This window comes from Schistocerca cancellata, chromosome 4 (assembly GCF_023864275.1).
Source record: "Schistocerca cancellata isolate TAMUIC-IGC-003103 chromosome 4, iqSchCanc2.1, whole genome shotgun sequence".
In the NCBI taxonomy this organism is placed as follows: domain Eukaryota; kingdom Metazoa; phylum Arthropoda; class Insecta; order Orthoptera; family Acrididae; genus Schistocerca; species Schistocerca cancellata.
Window position 1 is genome coordinate 683,889,787 of NC_064629.1, and position 22,364 is coordinate 683,912,150.

Consider the following 22,364-nt stretch of genomic DNA (forward strand, 5'->3'; position numbering starts at 1 on the left):
TCTTTCCGTGCGAGCCCTAATTTCCCTTTTTTTTTTTATCATCGCGATCGTTTCTCCCTTTGTAGGTCGGCGTCAACAAAATATTTTCGCATTCGGAGGAGAAAGTTGTTAATTGGAATTTCGTGAGAAGATTCCTCCGCAACGAAAAGCTCCTTTGTTTCAATGACGTCCGTCCTAAATCCTGTATCATTTCAGTGACACTCCCCCCTCCCCCCCCTATTTCGCGACAGTACAAAACGTGCTGCCCTTCTTTGAACTTTTTCGATGTACTACGTCAATTCTATCTGGTAAGGATGCCACGCCGCGCAGCAGTATTCTAAATGAGCAGGGACAAGCGTAATGTAGGCAGTCTCTTTAGTAGATCTGTTACATTTTCTAAGTGTCCTGCCAATAACACGCAGTCTTTGGTTAGCCTTCCCCACAATATTTTCTGTGTGTTCCTTCCAGTTTAAGTTGTCCGTAATTGTAATTCCTAGGTATCTAGTTGAGTTTACTGCCTTTGGATGTGACTGATTTATCACGTAAACGACGTTTTCTATTAGAACTCATGTGGATGACACAATTTTCGTTCTTTAGGGTCAGTTTCCAGTTCTCGCACCATACAGATTTCTTTCCAAAATCGTTTTACAATTTGTTTTATCTTCTGATGACTTTACTAGTTGATAAATGACAGCGTCATCTGCAAACAACCTAAGACGGCTGCTCAGATCGTCTTTCAAATCGTTTGTATGGAAAAGGAACAGCAAACGGCCTAAAACACTACCTTGGGGAACGCCAGAAGTCACTTCTGCTTTACTCGATGACTTTCAGTCAATTACTACGAACTGTGACCTCTCTGACAGGAAATCGGTCGCAGGTTCGAATCCTGCCTCGGGCATGGATGTGTGTGATGTCCTTAGGTTAGTTAGGTTTAATTAGTTCTAAGTTCTAGGCGACTGATGACCTCAGAAGTTAAGTCGCATAGTATTCAGAGCCATTTGAACCATTTTTTGACAGGAAATCAGGAATCCAGTCACATAACGTAGACGATAAAGAAGATAAAACTATGCTATTTCTCACAGCGTTTAGCAGTGACGGTACAGGTAACAGGGCCCACAGGAATCATCTCCTCGTAAATCCTACGATAAACAATGTCGTCAACCTGTGCCACACAGTCACCTTCGCGGAACAAATTGGTACCGGTTGATGGTCGCGTGGATTTTCCGTTGCCTTTATTCTGCAGTTCTGCCTATTGACATGTTCTTGGAGATGTAAATGTACTTCATCTGTTCACAGTATGTTCCATGGTCATTCATTACCCACTTCAATGCAACCAACAAATTTCAGAGACAATATTCGTCTCGCTGGCAGGTCAACAACTCATGAACGCGGGTAATTTCTTATGGATAGCAAAGCTGGAAATTTCGTAGGATTTTATGCACCGTGCTCGCAGGCACGTAGAACGTTGCACAGTTTCTGTGCACTGTATGTTTGCAGACAACCGCTCGTCCCTGCTGCAATGCCCTGACCACATGTTCGACAGATGTCGGATCAGTTGTTTTCCTCCCTCTACCGCAGTGCACTTCAGAAGAACCCGTCTCTTCGATTTTTGTAATCATTTCCTCCAGACCCTTAGCAGACATCGGACCAGTGCCCTTTTTCCATATCCTTGAATGTCCGGAACTTCAGCAGGGCTATTGGCGACAGTCGTCGCTTTGTAAAAGAACTTTACCAGCAGCGCGCGATCCTTCATGGAGACACTGATGTTGGGTGACTCGGACGCAAACTTTTGGTACCTATACCTTCTGTTAAACTAAACGTAGACGTCGATCACCATGTCAGGTAGCACCTACACTTTGGGATGTGCTGTGATCTGAGTCTGGTAGTTCAAGAGTGCAACAGTTATTTGTTACCTTGGTTGCGTACATACATTATGAATGAGCTTCATTGGCTCTGGCGAAATATTTTCTGCATGTACTTGCCATAAAACTGGCTTGACTATACGGAGTGGTCCATTGATAGTGACCGGGCCAAATATCTCACGAAATAAGCATAAAACGAAAAAACTACAAAAAGGAAACTCGTCTAGCTTGAAGGGGGAAACCAGATAGCGCTATGGTTGGCCCGCTAGATGGCGCTGCCATAGGTCAAACGGGTACCAACTGCGTTTTTTTTCAATAGAAACCCCTATTTTTATTATATATTCGTGTAATACGTAAAGAAACATGAATGTTTTAGTTGGACCACTTTTTCCACTTTGTGATAGATGGTGCTGTAATAGTCACAAACGTATACGTACGTGGCATCACGTAACATTCCGCCAGTGCGGGCGGTATTTGCTTCGTGATACATAACCCGTGTTAAAACGGACCATTTACCAATTGTGGAAAAGGTCGATATCGTGTTGATGTATGGCTATTGTGATCAAAATGCCCAGCAGGCGTGTGCTATGTATGCTCCTCGATATCCTGGACGACATCATCCAAGTGTCCGGACCGTTCGCCGGATAGTTACGTTATTTACGGAAACAGGAAGTGTTCAGTCACATGTGAAACGTCAACCACAACCTGCAACAAATGATGATGCCCAAGTAGGTGTTTTAGCTGCTGTCGCGTCTAATCCGCACATCAGTAGCACACAAATTGCGCGAGAATCGGGAATCTCAAAAACGTCGGTATTGAAAATGCTACATCAACATCGATTGCACCCGTATCATATTTCTATGCATCAGCAATTGCATGGCGTCGACTCTGAACGTCGTGTACAGTTCTGCCACTGGACACGAGAGAAATTACGGGACGATGACAGATTTTTTGCACGCGTTCTATTTAGCGACGAAGCGTCATTCACCAACAGCGGTAACGTAAACCGGCACAATATGCTCTATTGGGCAACGGGAAAATCCACGATGGCTGCGACAAGTGGAACATCAGCGACCTTGGCTAGTTAATGTATGGTGCGGCATTATGAGAGGAAGGATAATTGGCCCCCATTTTATCGATGGCAATCTAAATGGTGCAATGTATGCTGATTTCCTGCGTAATACTCTACCGATGTTACTACAAGATGTTTCACTGCATGACAGAATGGCGATGTACTTCCAACATGATGGATGTCCGGCACATAGCTCGCGTGCGGTTGAAGCGGTATTGAATAGCAACAGGTGGATTGGTCGTCGAAGCATCAAACCATGGCCCGCACGTTCACCGGATCTGACGTCCTCGGATTTCTTTCTGTGGGGAAAGTTGAAGGATATTTGCTACCGTGATCCACCGACAACGCCTGACAACATGCGTCAGCGCATTGTCAATGCATGTGCAAACATAACGGAAGGCGAACTACTCGCTATTGAGAGGAATGTCGTTACACGTATTGCCATATGCACTGAGGTTGACGGACATCATTTTGAGCATTTGTTGCATTAATGTGGAATTTACAGGTAATCACGCTGTAACAACATGCGTTCTCGGAAATGATAAGTTCACAAAGGTACATGTATCACATTGGAACAACCGAAATAAAAAGTTCAAACGTACCTACGTTCTGTATTTTAATTAAAAAAACCTACCCGTTAACAAATGTTCGTCTAAAATTTTGAGTCATATGTTTGTGACTATTACAGCGCCATCTACCACAAAGCGAAAAAAGTGGTCCAACTAAAACATTCATGTTTCTTTACGTACTACACGAATATGTAATAAAAAATGGGGGTTCCTATTTAAAAAAACGCAGTTGATATCCGTTTGACCTATGGCAGAGCTATCTAGCGGGCCAACCATAGCGCCATCTGGTTTCCCCCTTCAAGCTCGACAAGTTTCGTTCTTTGTAGTTTTTTCGTTTGACGCTTATTTCGTGAGATATTTGGCCCGGTCACGATCAATGGACCACCCTGTATATGCAGTAAGATATTACAATTTGCACGTGACACCTTTTTCATATGTTTCTAAAATTTTCAATTATAAAAAATTTTGTGTTTGAAAAAAGGAATTTTGTTATTCTATTACACTCTGATTTTAAATACTTGCTTTATATATGTACATATAAAAATCTATGTTTTACATTGGTTTGTACATTCCTTGGATGTAGCTTCCCCCTAATGCTTCATATGTTACGATGCATTTCTGTCTGTTCACTAATACAGTGCCACCTGGTGGTAATTTGTAACATCTGTTCTGTTGACTTGTGAACCTGTCTCCATTTATCTGCTGTACGAACATGAGCTTGTGTCGTCGGTCCAACATGCACGATATATTATGTAAATCTTGTTTTACACTTGACGTATATCTATCACGGTCCTGAACTGACTTTTCATGATGTGACACAGCATATTCTACGTATGATGGAGATGGATTGTGATGTATTTGCATAAGGTATATTATATATATCCATGTTATATAAATACGTACCACACCCTAATATACTTGTCTCATTATCCTTATAATTAGTTTGTTCATCGTCATCGGTGTGCTACGTCACTGTTGTGCTTGGTGCTGTTCTCCCTTGACGTCAAGAGCTGTGATTTTAATCGTACATAGTTTTGCTGTCTGTGATTGTTATGTACTACGCCGCCCATCGCTACTTTTGTGCTCCGGCCGTGCTTCGCCTTGTGTTTCTTTTAATCGTCACAGTGTGTGGTTTTTTGTGTACAGTTTTTAGATTTTTATCGCCATTTTTACTGTCGCCCACTTTTTTACGCTATCTTCCACTATGTTTCTCCTTTTATATGTCTGTTTCGCCGCATTTCCTCCTTTCTGTTGCTTTTAAATGTCTCCATGTTCTGCACGTACTGTCTGTCTCTTGGCTGAAGAGCGGCGCCTATGCTGCTGCCAGCACGCTCCATATGGGGCATTGAAATAAAATAAAGAAAAAAAATCCTTATAATTTCTATCTATATGCTTTACAGATCCGATGAGGGCAACTTAGATTGCCAGAATCATCAAAATAATGTTGTATTTAGCGATCTTGGCTGTTTGAAGTTTTTACTTCTGTATTTCAGATCTGAGAGATGTTGCATTATTCCGTGTTTTGTGTTGTATGCTTTGGTGATCACACTTTACACTATTTTTCGTTGTTCTTGAAGGTATTTCACCAAAAACAATTGTAACGCGTTTAAAAAAAGTAAATTATAGTACGAGTACATTTTTCCTTTGCAACGAACTACCTAAGGCTACGTGTACCTTATACCAAAATACTCAGAAAATATTCTAGAACAACGTGCAAAACTTGGTGGCTAGGGTTCACAGTATATCACAACGTACGAGTTCTTAATTCTCAAAATATTTCATTTTAACTGAGCCTCTCGTCAATTTTTGCCAGAAAAGCTTTGCAGTTACAAATGAAACGTAAAATATACCGCTTACTACTACCTACAGTTGCATGTACAGTTTTGCATAAAAAGAAAAAAACTCATTACCACAACGAATATATAACTGCTCTCTTAAAGCAGTGAACGTAAGCTGACTGAGTTCGGTCCATGACGCAAATTCTGATAGAGGAGTAACCGAAATACTGCATATATGAAATTACGCTGATGGAAGCACGCACGCGCACGTTATTGATTTCAGATCTGTTGCCTATTATAGTAGCGTATGAAGCAAGGGGTTTCGACATGTGATACGCTAACTGAATCATGCCCGCTTTCATTTGGGGTGCTAGCTCTCTGTGCTCTGGAAAATCGGAGTATATTAACAACGTACCCTGTTGTGGCAGTTCATCGGCAGTTTTAACAACTGAGGTGAATTATATTTGAAAGGGGCAAGGAAATTTGAGTTACTGTAAGCGGACGAGATAATAAAACAAAGTGCTCACCTGAATCGAACTTCACTGGTCTCCGTTCAAAAGCTTGATTGTGTTACGATTCACAAAGCATATGCGAGACAGACAGACACGGAAATGTAGATCAATCAAAACTTGGTTTCCTGAAATCGCTGGTGACTATGCAGGGTGAATCACCTAAAACTTGTACCGCAAATATTGCGGAAATGGAAAGTGCTGTTGATGTGCGGTTTTCACACAATGGATTGGTAGTCAGGAGCACGTATTGCTAGTCAATCAACAGACTGTAATAATACTTAGAAAGTGTACTTTTTATGCAAACATAAAATTTTTTAAATGGAATAATGCTTACTGACATTAAAAAACTAAAACTGCGTTAAATTAGAACGTCGGTGGTGTTTGTTGCAGGATTCTAGTGCGAGTCGTTTAAGAGATATCGTATTTTGAAAAGTTACCACACCGTTAATTTCACAGAACCTATGCTAGCACGCACTAAAGAACAGCACAAGTGCATACGCTGGTTATGTAGATTCTGAAAAGTAAAGAGACAACTGATCATCGCAGGTTGTGTTCAGAATGACCACCGACAGCAGGAATACTCGCTTCCAGTCTGTTATGGAGCGACTGCTGCACACGTGCTAACATTTCAGCAGAAATGTAGATAGCGTCTTTCAGCTTTCCCCACAGAAAAAAGTTTAGAGGCATCAAATGCGGAAAACGGGCCGGCCAAGGTACAGGTCCTCTGCGTCTAGTCCAACGATTTGGAAGCGATTCGTGAAGACACGCTGTAGTACTTCGTACACTATTGGCTGGACAGCCGTCGTGTTGGTACCACAGGTTCCTCCACCTTGCAGAAGAACGTCTTGTAGCATCGGTGGAACATGGTTTGTTATGAGGCTGCAACACTTGTGCGTGTTCCGTCTATGAAAACGGGTCTACGAGATGATGGCTTACTATCCCACACTACACGTTTACACTCCATGGATGCTGACATTGCACCTGACGAAGCCGACGGGGATTGGCAATAGACCAACAATACATGTTTCGGCGATTTATCTAGCTAGCCGTGATGGCTAAATATGGCTTCATCACTAAACAAGATACATGATATATCTTGAGTATCCTGTCTTAATGCCCATGTACAGAAGTTAACACGATTCTCGTGATCATTTCCTTGCAACTCTTGATGGAGAGAGATGTGATAGGGATGGAACCTATGTCAATGGAGAATGCATAGGCCGGCCGGTGTGGCCGTGCGGTTCTAGGCGCTTCAGTCTGGGACCGCGTGACTGCTACGGTCGCAGGTTCGAATCCTGCCTCGGGCATGGATGTGTGCGATGTCCTTAGGTTAGTTAGGTTTAAGTAGTTCTACGTTCCAGGGGACTGATGACCACAGATGTTAAGTCCCATAGTGCTCAGAGCCATTTTTGAGAATGCATAGGACACTTGCCTGCCTCATGCCACTTCCTCGTGCGATTGCGCGCGAGCTAACGTACGGATCAAATACAACAGCAGCAAGAACGTTAATTTCCCCCCTGCTTTGTCGTTACGTGTTTCCTTCTGTTAGGTTGTCTACGTATTACACTACCACTATCACGTAACTGGTTCGAGAGGTAGATAAATAATTGCCTAAATTGTTTACGTCTGTTGGGATATCTTGCCGCATACACCATACAAGAACGAACTGAATTCTTCCTACACTCTCGATACACCATACCCTGCCGGCTTTTTCTGCAGTGGTAAATCCCATTGTTCAAAAAAATGGTTCTGAGCACTATACGACTTAACTTCTGAGGTCATCAGTCGCCTAGGATTTAGAACTAATTAAACCTAACTAACCTAACGACATCACACACATCCATGCCCGAGGCAGGATTCGAACCTGCGACCGTAGCGGTCGCTCGGTTCCAGACTTTAGCGCCTAGAACCGCACGGCCACTTCGGCCGGCCCATTGTTCACTCACGACTTACTGCTCGGACTGTCACACACTAACTGACTGACAACTCGCAGTGCACTCAAGTAACACATAAGCACACTCTAAAGAAACACAAGCTGTAAGCTTACACATTTCTCGTAGTGTTGTACCTGTGCTTTCCGCCAATTCTCTAAGCTGGTCTTCAACTCGTAGTCTGTGCCAAAATGTTATTTTCATAGGAGTGATTCATGTGAGCATAGATGAAAGTCACAGGGAGCCACATTCGGGCTGTATTGTGGATGATCAAACACTTCCCTCTGCAAACACCGCAGGACCGTCTTCACTGCCCCTGCAGTGTGCGGCCAAGAATTCTCACGAAGAAAGAAATGCCATACAGTTACGTTATGTGCTGTTGCGTGAAATGAGACGAAATCTCTCGAAGGCACATTTACTTGGCGGGAGACACTTTTTTCTAGGCGTCTTTACGTGATCACTGTGGACTCAGAACTACGAAGAGCGACGTGACGCGATCGACGAGCGTACGAGAAACGCTTTCAACATATCAGTGCAAAGCTTCATCGGATTTTCGCTATGGTTTCCACTTCGCGATCGTTCGGTTCAAATGGTTCAAATGGCTCTGAGCACTATGGGACTTAACTTCTGAACTCATCACTCCCTAGAACTTAGAACTACTTAAACCTAACTAACCTAAGGACATCACACACATCCATGCCTGAGGGAGGATTCGAACCTGCGACCGTAGCGGTCGCGCGGTTCCAGACTGTAGCGCCTAGAACCGCTTGGCCACTCCGGTCGGTCGCGATCGTTCGGAATCTACTTTCTCGGTACCCCTCGTATGTATTGGTGAAGAAAGAATTATTTTCTCATACAAAAGATACAGTTCCCAAACGTATTGATACGCAAATACGGAAACACCGTGATCTGAATTAGTCTTGCTCACAAGGGAACCTCCCCATCGCACCCCCCTCAGATTTAGTTATAATTTGGCACAGTGGATAGGCCTTGAAAAACTGAACACAGATCAATCGAGAAAACAGGAAGAAGTTGTGTGGAACTATGAAAAAAATAAGCAATATATACAAACTGAGTAGTCCATGCTCAAGACAGGCAACATCAAGGACAGTGTCAGCTCAGGAGCGCCGTGGTCCCGTGGTTAGCGTGAGCAGTTGCGGAGCGAGAAGTCTGTGGTCCAAGTCTTCCTTCGAGAGAAACGTTTATTTTCGCAAAGTTATGATCTGTCCGTTCGTTCATTGACGTCTCTGTTCACTGTCATAAGTTTAGTGTTTGTGTTTTGCGACCGCACCGCAAAACCGTGCGATTAGTAGACGAAAGGACGTGCCTCTCCAATTGGAACCGAAAAAATTTGATCGCAAGGTCATAGGTCAACCGGTTCCTCCACAGGAAAACACGTCTGATATATTCTATACGACACTGGTGACGGCATGTGCGTCACATGACAGGAATATGTTGTCGACCCACCTAACTTGTACACTTGGCGAATGGGTAAAGAGATTCTTCTACCTTGCCCAATTTAGGTTTTCTTGTGGATGTGATCATCACTCCCAAAAAAGTGATGAAAACATAAGAGTTTGTCACATAAACTGAAAATAAAAAATTAAACTTTTCTCTCGAGTGAAGACTTGAAGCAAGGACCTCTCGCTCCGCAGCTGCTCACGCTAAGCACGGAACTACGGCGCTCCTGTGCTCACGCTATCCTAGTTGTTACCTATATTGCGCATGGAGTACTCAGTTTGTATATTTTGCTTATTTTTTCATAGTTCCACACAACTTCTTCCTGTTTTCTCGATTGATTTGTGTTCAGTTTTTCAAGGTCTATCCACTGTGCCAACTTATAACTAAATCTGAGTGGGGTGCAATGGGGAGGTTCCCTTGTCAGAACAATTCTATTACACCTAGTTACCACATCATATTTATTACACACTGTTGCCCAGATTCCGCTCCGAAGAGTCACGTAGCTCCGGAGACGTAGAAATCAGAAACAGACAAGCGTTAGTCCCATCTACATCTACATCTACATACATACTCCGCAATCCACCATACGGTGCGTGGCGATTAAAGCTCTACAGGTAAATCTGAGCGAACGTAAGTAACCAGTTATTTGATGTGGTTCTGCGGACGCTAAAAATAACGTTATCACACTGGGAGATTTTTGGAACAATTAATACCGTCGGATAGCGAGTGCCGTGACGGGAGACATCCAGAAATCGTGTTATACGGTCAAAAACTACCCAGAGTGTAACGCAGAGCACGAACATCCAGTCAACGGCTGCGTCACTCGGTCAGCCACGTGCTTCCAAGGCGGATCGGCTCGTGCCACTGCTCGTGTACGTGATTCGGCACCCTCGTGCGACATGCGGAGGCGTATCGATGGAGATGACGGTATTTAAAGCGGCCGGGGCGGCGGTGGTGAGCGGGGGTGGCGGTCCAGCGGCAGCGGCAGCGGCAGCGGAGTGGGGGTGGGCGGGGCGAGCCCGCGGCGCCTATAAGAGGCGCGCCGCGCTGCCGACGCTCACACCGACGCCGACGCCGACGCCGACGCCAACTCCATCCCTCTCGCTGCTTCTCTACACGCAGGTGAGCAGCCTCTGGCCCGCCGCTCCTTGCCGCTAGGCACCTGGACCTCCCGACACAGTTTCCTTACTCACCCTAAGACGAATACAATTACTGGTATACTGTTCAGTCCTTTCCTTTTTATTTGAAACACCACTACGTGTTTCACTGGTAATGTCAATAGCTTCAGGTGGAATGCGATATTTATATATAGCTGAATTTATTTGTAAGGTACTTGTGTGTCGGCTATTTGGCAGACAGCGCTGTGGCAGGTATATTACGTGTCTTGCATGAATATCTGGACGAATATGATTGTTGTAAGCTGTCATATCGAACTGTACATGTTTGACACCGCATACTTTCCAGTGCTTCAACAATTATGTGTAAATACTGTAACACTGGAAAGTCTGTAGTGACAAACACGTGGAGTTCGCTATGGCAGCATACATATTCGCCCAGATACTCGTGCAAGACGACACATAAGCTCCCCGTCACAGCGCTGTGCCAGATAGACGACGCATCTGTATGTCACGAAAAAAATTCAAACACATAAAAATACCGTAATCCACCTGAAAATGACGGCATAACCATCGAAAAGCGCAGTGGTGTTTAAAGTAAAAATAAAAGTCACTCCATCAATATACCAATAATTTCACCTACACAGACGCAGCCCTTGAAAAGTAGTCCATCATGGACTTACATACATTTTCGTGGAAATTTAAAAACATTACGACTAATATTTGTGACAACTCACTCATAACATTTTTCCAAAGAAAGTCTGAAAAAATTTTAATCGTGGCAGTATTCCCGTGTTTTTAACTTTTTTCTGCCTCTCAGTTACGTTAGCATGATCTAGAACACAGTAACTTCCATTTAATTTGCCAGCCACAAAACATGAATAAAAGAGATCCTTTCTGTCACGGCCTTTTCAAATATTCTGTTTTGGTGAACCTTCAGCTCTCATGTACATTTAACAAATCCCTTTTTCGGTTTTATACGCAACTGAAAATCCATTCTGACGTGTCGAATTCTGGTTCTTGTACATATTTTCAAGGTCTTTATTGTCGGAAGTGTTCTTCTCATTTCATTTCGATCTTAAGAATTTTTTTCTTCGCAGTGCGAAGATCTCCACCGGCCCGAAGCACTTTCCTAGGCAACACGACTGCATCTAGCAATCCAGACCATTCGACAAAAAATTTCAGTACATACACTTCGATAACTTACGTCGGAAGCTTAAAATACTACGACTAATATTTACGATACTTTTCTGACAAGTAACATATCACCAATCGTGGCAGTATTCATGATTTTTAAAACTTCGATTTCTACCTTTCATTTAGAACTCTTCTTACTTTAGTACGTCGTAAAGCACAGTTAGCGTACGAGCTAGAAAAATTAATGAAAGAGATACTTTCTGGCATGTCATTGTCAAATATTCTGTTTTGGGGAACTCTTTGCGCTTCTTAACTGTCTAACAGTTTTATTTTTCTGTTCCATAAACAACAGAATTTCCCTTGTTGAACTGTCGAATTATCCATCTTGCACATATTTTTATAGTATAAATCGTTGGAAACATTTATTTCATTTTGGTTTGATGTTGAGAATTTGTTCATTGTAGTGAGAATATCCCTCTTTCTCGTTAACGAATTTTTTTATTAAATGTTCACGATTTTTAAATGTATGTAGAATATACCTTAAATGTTAGATAATTTCAGAACGTATTAAGAAGTTTTGAATAGAATATTGCAAAAATAGATAGTGTTTAAAATGTTCATTTCACTTTCAAATTGTACATTTCAGTTCGCTCTTTGGATAATTTTCATGTAAAGTACTTACTAGGCGCTCTTCGCATGCTATATTGTATTCAGCAGCTTCCCGCGAGGTACTTCTGTGCCTCTTGTAGCCGGCGCTGTACAAGGGCGAGGCAACAAGCCCCTGTAGTCACCACTGCGTATCGACGCCGCCATAAGACAACACACAGCACCACAGAGGAGTAGGACAGACAGATTAAAATCCCTCCCGTAAACACACCAGAACTCTAGCCAGCGACCATTCAGCCAAAGGAAACCCAGAGAACCTAGTCAGCCTGCCAGAACTTTTTTAAATTTCTTCGATAGTTAAGATCGCAGAAACTCAGAAACACGCGCGCCATCTAAGACTGTAACGTAACACTTCAGCAAAAATTCACCCGTTGAATATAATGTAAAATGTTCCTTCCACGATTTTCTGTTAAATAATTTCGCAATAAAGTATCGTAAAATCAGTTTCAAAAAGTCTATATGATGTTCGCCAGTAGCATTATGTTTCATTTCTGAAGTATCGGCAGGCTTTACTAGCAATCTGGACTATAAGTACTAAATCCGTATTTGAACTAGGATTAATTCTTGTTTGGTACTTCCTGAATAGGTAAGTTCGAATGCGATGGAACAAGAACACTTTTTTTTTATTCCTCCTCCAATGGCTCTGACACGCAACATATCTGTAGATGACATCTTTTCGTTGTTGTTCCACCTCAATACTATGCTGCTATATAAGGTACGTTTGAAGTTCCTTAACGAATTATTCATTTGATTATTTTTAACGTTTCTTCACGTCAAGGGGCAGGGATCTGCAAACAACTGTCAGCCTTCAACGCTGGTGGTTGACGGAAATCGATATCGCGATTTGGTTCAAATGGCTCTGAGCACTATGGGACTTAACATCTATGGTCATCAGTCCCCTAGAACTTAGAACTACTTAAACCTAACTAACCTAAGGACATCACACAACACCCAGTCATCACGAGGCAGAGAAAATCCCTGACCCCGCCGGGGTGGGAAGCGTATCGCGATTTGTGGGTCCATACAGTTGCCCGGACATAGTGACAGCGTTCTTCGCTACTTCTCCTAATATCAATAGGTAACAACAATATTTTAGAAAATTATGTCATTCGTGTTAATCGAACATTATAAAATGAATTAAACTCAAGCGTACTTCGAGATGCATTGAACAATGAAACCTAACACTCGTCAATAATATTTATTATAACAACTCGATTTCTTTTCAATGGGAAATTTGTATTCGACTGTCCAAATAGTCAGACTTCGATCAATCTACCGTCTAGGAGTCCGCAAAAATCTTTGAAAAGAGTCCGACAATCTTGTCGGCCTTCTACCACTGTCTGTCATATGATATAGGCAAATGCAGGCACAGCTACCAAATGATACAGATAAATGCAATTTTCTAAATTAGAACAAACATATATTCGATACTCAGAGTCTGTTCTAAACTGCTGGTGACTGGAACATCGGCAAGATGCTCAATCTTGTGCATCCATCGTACAGAAACAAATGCTCAAGTCCGATTGTAATTGTTCATAGCACCTCTAGCTGCATCGCGTTTAAAGCGTTTCAAACAGATTTGGCCAATGCGCCACATAATGCTCACTTCCTGTGTACAAGCACCTGAGCAACCCCTACCTCTCTCCCCGGAAACAATGGCCGTTCTAACTTGCTAACCACATTCCAAGAAAGCACCTAAAACGAGGCTTAGAGGCTGTGATGTCACAACACCCATGCTCGTGTAATACCGCAGCCTGCTAGGAGATGGCATTTGAGAAGGGAAAACCTAGTCCTCTCCCTCTCATGCCATATGTTGTCAACAGGCATTTCCTGAGGCGTCAGAATTACAACTCTCAGTATGTCACTACATTTCGAGATGTTTTGCATCTCACTATGAGATATCTGAAAGAACAGAATGACGAAGCAGTGACTAAGATACTGGATTAATACTCGGGAACAGAAAGGTTCGGACCCAGTCCTAGCGCAACATACGTTTGCGTTTTCATGCTTTCTCCGTCGATGCGAAAATCGGTTCTAACATTCCAACCTTCTAAACACCAGGTAGAATTCACTCACTAGCAAGAAATTTTCCTTCTGTAATAATAATTGCCTTAACATAAATATTTCTGCAGGAACATGTATTGAAAGTGGTTGATAATTTGACGTATACATAGAAAACATTATTTGCACTAGGTAACTGCAACAAAATCATTTTGCACTTTTATAAGAAATATCTTACAGCAAACAAAACTGTAGAGTACCGATGGATCAAAATGAAATTAAATAAAATGTAATAGTCATGTTATTATAGGCGCGGTGTGTTATTTGCCACCAGCAACATGTTTCGGTCGGCGAAGTAATTGACTCTATACTGGTTGCTAGAAGGTCCGTAGTTGGTATCCGCCGTATCTGTCACTGTTGAGGTGCTTCATGATTTTCCTGGATCAGTCGAGATAAAATTACGCTCACATTCTGTGCAAGGATACCTGATTCGAGACTTCTCTGAAAACTCTGCGAAATTAGAAAACGTATTCTCAGACCTCGAAGACGATCGAGGCGATTTCCAAGTCGGAGTATTTTAGCACTGAAGTACAGTGTGTTTTGTTATTACTTTTATCGGAAGCAATGTTTCTTCTTGTTGTAGATTTCACTCATTGTCTTTCTCTATCATATCTCGTTTCCGAATCACGAGAGATCCCCGTCATCAGCGGGTTTAATGCACGCGCATGACCTTCCCTGACTTCGTCAAAAACTTTCATTCTGTTATTTTCATGGTTATGTCAAAACAACGAGCTACCGACTGGTTTATCATGTTTCCAACTTGTGATAGAGCATTCTAAATGTCTCCGTCTCTTTTAGTACAAGATTAATTTTAGGAAATTGTCGCCTTTCTTAGCTGCCTTGCATACAAATGAGAGTCGGTTTACAATGGCAGACAGTATTTTCAGTTTATAACAATTTAGTTTTCTACCCTTGAAAAAGCTGGAATGTGTCTAGAGCAAGAACTAGTGGCTGAAAATTAAATATAAAATTTTAGGGTCACTTTTCACTTGGGAATGTTAGGATACTGAGCAGCTGTCCGCGTACCGCGTATTCAGGTATGGCGAAGATAAGGTTTAATTATTACAGAACAAATAGAGGTGAATAAGCAATAGTTTTCCCCCGTAGTCTTTCCGTGAATGGAAAGTAAAACGAGTGAATTTGACAGCAGGGACAGTGTCCTCTGGAATGTATTTCGCACTGGTAAGGGACTGATACTTGAAGATTTGCAACTTGTAACGAAACGTAACAACAGTAGGACAAACTGCTGCGACCTACCAGATGAGTTAGTGCGGGTCATCTTCTGTAAACTGAAGCCTGCAGGAGTTGGGATGATCTGACAAAGGGTTCATGGACAGCTCACTCCAACTGATGTCATTTCTTGAAGGGTGCAATCGACAGATAAGACACCTGCCTCGTAGATGCGGCTCTAAACAGAATATTTCAACATTGAATCCGTTATAGTTGTCGCCAAATATTTGCAGCTAACATCAATTACTGGAACCGTAACTGAGAGGGCGCGTCGTAGGGTTCTCGTTCATTCTGATTTACTCTAAATGTTACGCAAATACGTAAGTTGTTGCTACCAGATACTATGTTAGTCCTTTCACAAAGCAAACTTCTGATTTCAACGACATCGATTTCTACAGCATACTTTAAGTCTTGTCGTCTGTCATAAAGTACGCTTGAGAAATAGCATTAGTTGCGGGTCAAGGAAATTGTTATCTTTAAAAAGTATTCCAAGCAGAAATGCGTTGAATTTCTTCCTTGAAGAAGAGAAAATTCTACTCAAGGAGCAATGCTATTTCAGAACATATTGGGTACTGAAATATATGTATTTTTCTTCCCAGAGAGATTCCGTAGACTACAAGCGGTTTTACTAGGTTTTTGTAATCTACCACGCATTTCTTCATTGTCGACTGTTAGAGTAAATATATACATCTGTGCTGTTCTTTGATATACACACTATCTGACTAAAACACCCCCACGTGCGCATGAAGTTACAGCAAGGTAGGAAGGAAAATTAAAATTTAACGTCCCGTCGACCACAAGGTCGTTAGAGATGGAGCCCAAACTCGTATAGGAGGAGAATGGGGAAGGAAATTAGCTTCGCACTTTTCAAAGCAGTCATTCATGAATTTGCGTTTTGCAGCTTCTGGAAACGGTGGAAAAACTGAATCTGGATATCTGGGTGAGGATTTGAACTCTGCTATAGACACGTACGAGTCCAGTCTCATAAACCGTCGCGACATGGGCCGACTTTGCTAACGTAGACGTGGCGTTCAATGAGTTTTGTGACGTCACTTCGTGCTATTTCACGTTGAGGTGCCATTTCGTCAGGTGAAACACAAAATAAGTTCAAATGGCTCTGAGCACTATGCGACTTAACTTCTGAGGTCATCAGTCGCCTAGAACTTAGAACTAATTAAACCTGACTAACCTAAGGACATCACACACATCCATGCCCGAGGCAGGATTCGAACCTGCGACCGTAGCGGTCGCTCGGTTCCAAACTGTAGCGCCTAGAACCGCACGGCCACTCCGGCCGGCTACAAAATAAGTTCTGTTGTTTAGGTAACGTGTCACGTAAGGTAGAACCAACAGGACGCAAGAACGCTACCTATGTCACGAACAGGAAGCATGATGCCCGCAGAAAGCAAGACACCATATTGTTTTTGTCGTCTTCAGTATAAGCCTATATTCGGTTCCTTGTATGTTATACCCTACGAATATATGCTGTTCTAAGCACCAACACATTGAATATCTCTGGAACGAATCATTATTGGTACGATTTGTTGTAATAAAATGACGGGGAACGTCATATTGATGTTAAAGAATTTTCTTATTTAGTTAGTTATTTTCGCATTATAACTAGCGTGTTATAAAAATAACCCGTTTTAAGGCTAGAACTCATTGAAAAGTCACGAAAAACGTGTCGTTCTTGTTAGGATTTGTTATAGTTAAATGTCAGATAATAATATTTTGGCGAATAAAGTCTCTAGAACAATGTTATAAAATAGAAAATTCCAAGAAAGCTACAGCATAGTGTTGTGAGTAGAAGCGTCATGTACATAATGCGCTGTACGTCTGTAGAGGGATCAACGCCAGTTATATCTAATTTTTTTTCATTTTCGCGTTTTCTAAAAGATGGAACTTTTTTACAAAATTAGTATAAATAATTTCTGTAATACTTGATGTATGTAAATACAGTGTAAGCGCGCTCTCTGTTAGAGTGAGATTGTTCGATTTCGTAAATTTTTGTATGCTGATGTCTTTATTGACTGAACATGCAGCTTTCCTTTTTGTCTTATTACATGTTCACAGATTTTGCAGTTATTAATTACATATTTCATAGACAGCACAACATGGCTAACATATGAACAAGGGAGAAAATGTGCGCTTCAATGGAACTAATGTAGGAATTTTACACTTGTCGTTTTCGTAGACAAATTGTATTTTTTGCGAGCCAAATAAAGCCAGCATCTGCCACTGGAGAGCGCTAAGAGCGCAAAATCACTTTAACCAGATCATCCCACGTGCCGACGGCGCTGTCTCTCGTGAAACTGGATCTCTCGTTTGTGTGTACATCAACGTTAACTGCCTGGTCCTCTGTGTCGATGGCTTTAATCAGTGAGCCACCATCAGCCTCCATGCAGTCAACATTTCCTCACAGGTCCATTTCAACGAGAAGACTATTGTTGGATCATTTATTAAATTTATACCATTCATCTCTATCACAAGCTAATTCCCCATTCGTTCGATACCAGTTCTGCACGAAATAGAAAGCAATTTATCATATACAGGGGTTCTCTGTGTTGGTATTTGTGGTCTAGTATGAAGAATGTGTTGCAAGCTAAATTATTTAAATATTCAATTAGGTTTAAAGTTCTGAACAGACCACAACGCTTTAGGTACGTAACTGATTATCCCATACTGTGAAATACGAATGAATGATCTTTCATTTTTATGCCTTACTACCAATTTACAAACAGGTCCCCAGCTTTACACATCACATACGTCGTCACACTATCCGCGAAACGTCAGTACTTACGTGTTGTCCAGTAGCAAGATACTGGAGATCTTTCCAAGAAGTACAGATCAACGATGTGCTTGCCTAACATTTAAAATGCACTGAAGGCACTTTGCAGGTGATAGGTATCGTTCACCAGGTACTCGCCAAGCTCGCTCACTCCCATAAGGACTCCATACAGCGTGCCGTTATTCTTCATTAAAAGAAACTTCTTTGCACTGTTGTATGGGTCCTCCGTGACGTCCCACGCACCAACTACATCTACGTTTGCATAAATACACCGTAAGCCACAGCACGGTGCGTGGCGGAGAGTACCCTCTACTACTACTAGTCGTTTCCTGTCATGTTCCACTCACAAAAAGAGCGAGGGAAAAACGACTATTTATATGCCTCCTTATTGAGCTCTAATTGCTCGTATCTTATCTTCGTGGTCCTTACGCGAAATGCAATACGTGGGATTTGATCTTATGATGTGTGGCTTATCATAGGCTGCAACACACGCCCAAGAGCCATGATACCTGAAAGTAATTCTGCAGTTATTTTATGGATGTTGCAACACAGAATTAACGTTTGATCTGAACTACGGCTTATGTTTGATGCTCCCTGAAGACAAAACTGTGTGGTCGACTAGAATTCCACCGCAACGTGGAATTCGAAGCATTTCTATGCTGGAACCCCGTCAGCCCAAGATACGGGCTTTAACCTTGTCTTGAAAGCACAGGCACTACTCCTATTTATCTTGGGGCACTTGACGTATTTGAGTCTGCAGTACTCAAGTCGAGCGACGACGGGATACTTCCGTTACGCAATGGGTTAATATCTACCTCCGTAATACTCAGTCCTAAGTCGTTGAATTACTAGTGATAGAACAAGTAATATCGTCAGTATTTGTCTGTAAATGTGGTTAGAAGTAGTGCAACGAAATTCCAGAGCACCACACGATCAGCCAATATCTGCGTTCAATCCCCGAACTACCCCCAGTTTCTCATGGTGAAGGACCTGAGCCACCATGGAGTTATAAATATTGTCAGTCCTCTTACCGCTGTTCTAGATCCTTATACCGTATACTGACACCAAGTTTCGCCCTTCATTCGTTTCATTCCTTACCTATCCATAAAAACACGAGCACAACACTAGAGTGCGCAAATACCCACATAGCACAAACAATGGACCCATTACACTGAGGAATAAACAGTTACCCTACCCTCACATTTCTCTACGTCCCACACGCAGCAATGAGAATGAGTCACAACATCATGGTTAGAAATAAAGACGAAGCGCACTCTTTACTAATTAAAACAGTCTCGACAGTGAGGACACAGCTCTTAATTTTACCAGAGGCAGTTCACCAGAAACGCAATAGTAAATATTTTGAAAACATCCCATCTTAAGCAAAGTGCAATTTATCGTTTTTCAGTATTTTTCATGAAGACGAAAAAAGCAATTGCGTTTTTCTCAAGGCGGAGTCTTTGAAACAAATTTATTATTCAAGTAAACGTAGGCGCAAATACTGAGCTCTCCCACAGAAATATCACCACAAGATGAAGAAACGCATCAGCTGTGGTCTTAGAACAAGGATCAGTCGAGCCATTGTATTAAGAACTAGTAACCTCTATTTTCTTTACGAAACTGACAGTCCATGAGTTAAAATTCATTAGTTATTTTCACAATATTGCTTTAGGTTTCTAGCAAGGCCTCAGGTGCGTGAAAATGTCATATTCAGGATTGTTAAATGTCATGGAACAAGCTATGGTAGCTTACTGTCCAAAGAATGCAATTGTTAAGTTAACTAACTTATGGTGACAGTAAGATTTTTTTTAAAAAAAGTAGATTGACTCCAGTATAATAATAGAACTGATTTTCAGAATTCTTTATGATTACGTTATATTTATTGAAAATGGGAATGTTTAGTGCTGCTGATAAATGTGATTTGATCATTTGCACAAAGGATTTTGGTGCAACCAACATATTTTGTAGGCACTGTCCTCCAAGTTTATTTAGCCATTTTGTCTTAATAAGCTCTCCGAGAGGACAGCGAGGAATTTAGAGGAACAGTGACGTAGCCTGTACCATATTCTGTAAAAATAATCCTCCAAATATGAGCAGCATGTTGATACTGCAGATTCCCCTCGCTGGTCGGATCCTAGCAGAGAACGCTACAAGAAGGAAATTGACTCTCAAGATTTGGGGTGAATGTTAATGCTGCTAAAATCCTCTCACTGGTTGCACCAATTAGTTCAGAACACTACACAAGCCACAATCGTTTTTTCGTTGTTACACTGTTCAAAATGGTTCAAATGGCTCTGAGTACTATGGGACTTAACAGCTGTGGTCATCAGTCCCCTAGAACTTAGAACTACTTAAACCTAACTAACCTAAGGACATCACACACATCCATGCCCGAGGCAGGATTCGAACCTGCGACCGTAGCAGTCGCGCGGTTCCGGACTGCGCGCCTAGAACCGCGAGACCACCGCGGCCGGCTGTTACACTGTATTTCCGCAACTTTCGAGAAGATAGCATCTCGAGCTTTTTTGTCACATCTTGCTTCTTCAGTCAAACATGGCTCCTTATTTCGACTTCTCACCTTCACTGACACTCGACATTGATGTTAGCAGAGGACGGCGACGTATCGAATTATTTCATAATACAACAAGACGCAACGTCTGTTAATGCATCAGAAACTTTTCATTAATCACGATAGGCTATAAACAGTAGTTGGTTTCGGATACAAAGTAGCTAATAATGCAAGTCACGGTGAAGACAGGAATGCGTTGTCGCAAAAAGTATTTTCGATTACGATGGATCACCGTTACTCTCGCTTTGTTGCAATACTACAGCTGCTATCGTTCCACTGTTGCCATGAAACATCGAATAACAACAAATACATATTGCTTTTTCTCGAAGTTTGTGTCCCATATTTACGGAAAAATACGTCATATATATTTAACGTAAGGTATACTTCAAACGCATTTCAATCGATGTCCGTCGCCTACCGGGCGCACGCGATATCCGTTGTTTGCGCATAAAGTAATTTCCAGTCTCGTATGTGCAAATATCCGATTTCCTGCTGCACGAGACATCAGGAAAACTCGCTGAATATTGTCAACCTCCAATCAACGGACATCTGCTGCCCACATTCACGAACGATATTAGCTCATAAGAGCATTCAAATAATGGCACACCAACACACCTTCGTAAACAAAAGTGGTGAATTTAGGAAGCAGTTTAAAATGTCCCACTATTTGATAATGTTTGAGGAAACGGGGCAGAGTTGACACAGCCTTTATTTTTTATTTTTTAACAGATGGGGTTCATTTCGACTCTGAATCTGAAAAGTAAAGTGTTGACTGGGAAACGGGTGAAACACGAAGTTTCCTTCCATCATTTGAAAATTATATTTGTCTTTAGTTATTTCACTGTCTCTACTCGCTCGTTACAGCAGTAAATAACCGATGTGCTGTAACGTCAAGCAGTAGGTCGTTCGCAGGGAGAACCACGATTTCACAACTTGCTTTCGTAGATGAGGTCGCTAGACGCATATTAGTATAATGGCGCAAGACATGTGGTTAACGCGTTCAAATTCTTGTGATAGAAGAATCTTTCATGATCAGTATGTGACGTTGCTTACTTTAATCGTTTTGTAGGATGGGGACTTCAAGTTCGGCGGTACCTTTATCCTCACTTCATTGTCATTAATACGGGGTGAGACAAATAAAAATTTGCCCCTGAGACCAGAGCTACAGGGTACAAGGAATCACAGAAGAGGAAAGGAAATACAGTACTAAACTGACCATATCAGATGTGACCACCATTCATCTCTTGGCACTTTTGGGTCCTGGCCAGCAAGCTGCTGAAGGCAGATCGAAGCTAGACTGCTGGAATTGCTGCAATCTCATCCAAAATGTTCTGCTGCAGCTCTTGAAGACTATGAGGATTCTTACGATACACGTTAGACTTGAGGGTTCCCCACAGAAAAAAATAGCACGTTGACGGGTCAGGTGATCTAGGTGGCCAGCTAGGGCCGCGACTAGACTGACCTCTGCTAACAAATCTGTCAGACGTGAAGGTTGTGTAAATGTGCTCCAAGGTTCGGCCGGCTGTATGGGCAGTTGCTCCATCCTGTTGGGGTGTGGTTATATGCATACATTCACGTCCAGTCGTTTCCACTCGTCCGGGCCACTTTCATTTGCCCCATCCTGTACAAGCACG

The 22,364-nt window shown here is 42.1% G+C and overlaps 1 protein-coding gene across 1 annotated transcript in view; it reads left to right on the plus strand.

Moving 5' to 3' along the window:
• The first annotated feature begins 10,194 nt into the window (after positions 1–10,194).
• LOC126184516 (myosuppressin) overlaps positions 10,195–22,364 on the plus strand; it is a 38,783-nt gene continuing 26,613 nt past the window's right edge. Inside the window, exon 1 of the mRNA XM_049926910.1 lies at positions 10,195–10,286. The gene's annotated coding sequence lies outside the window, so the exon portion shown is untranslated. The remainder of the gene's footprint in view (positions 10,287–22,364) is intronic.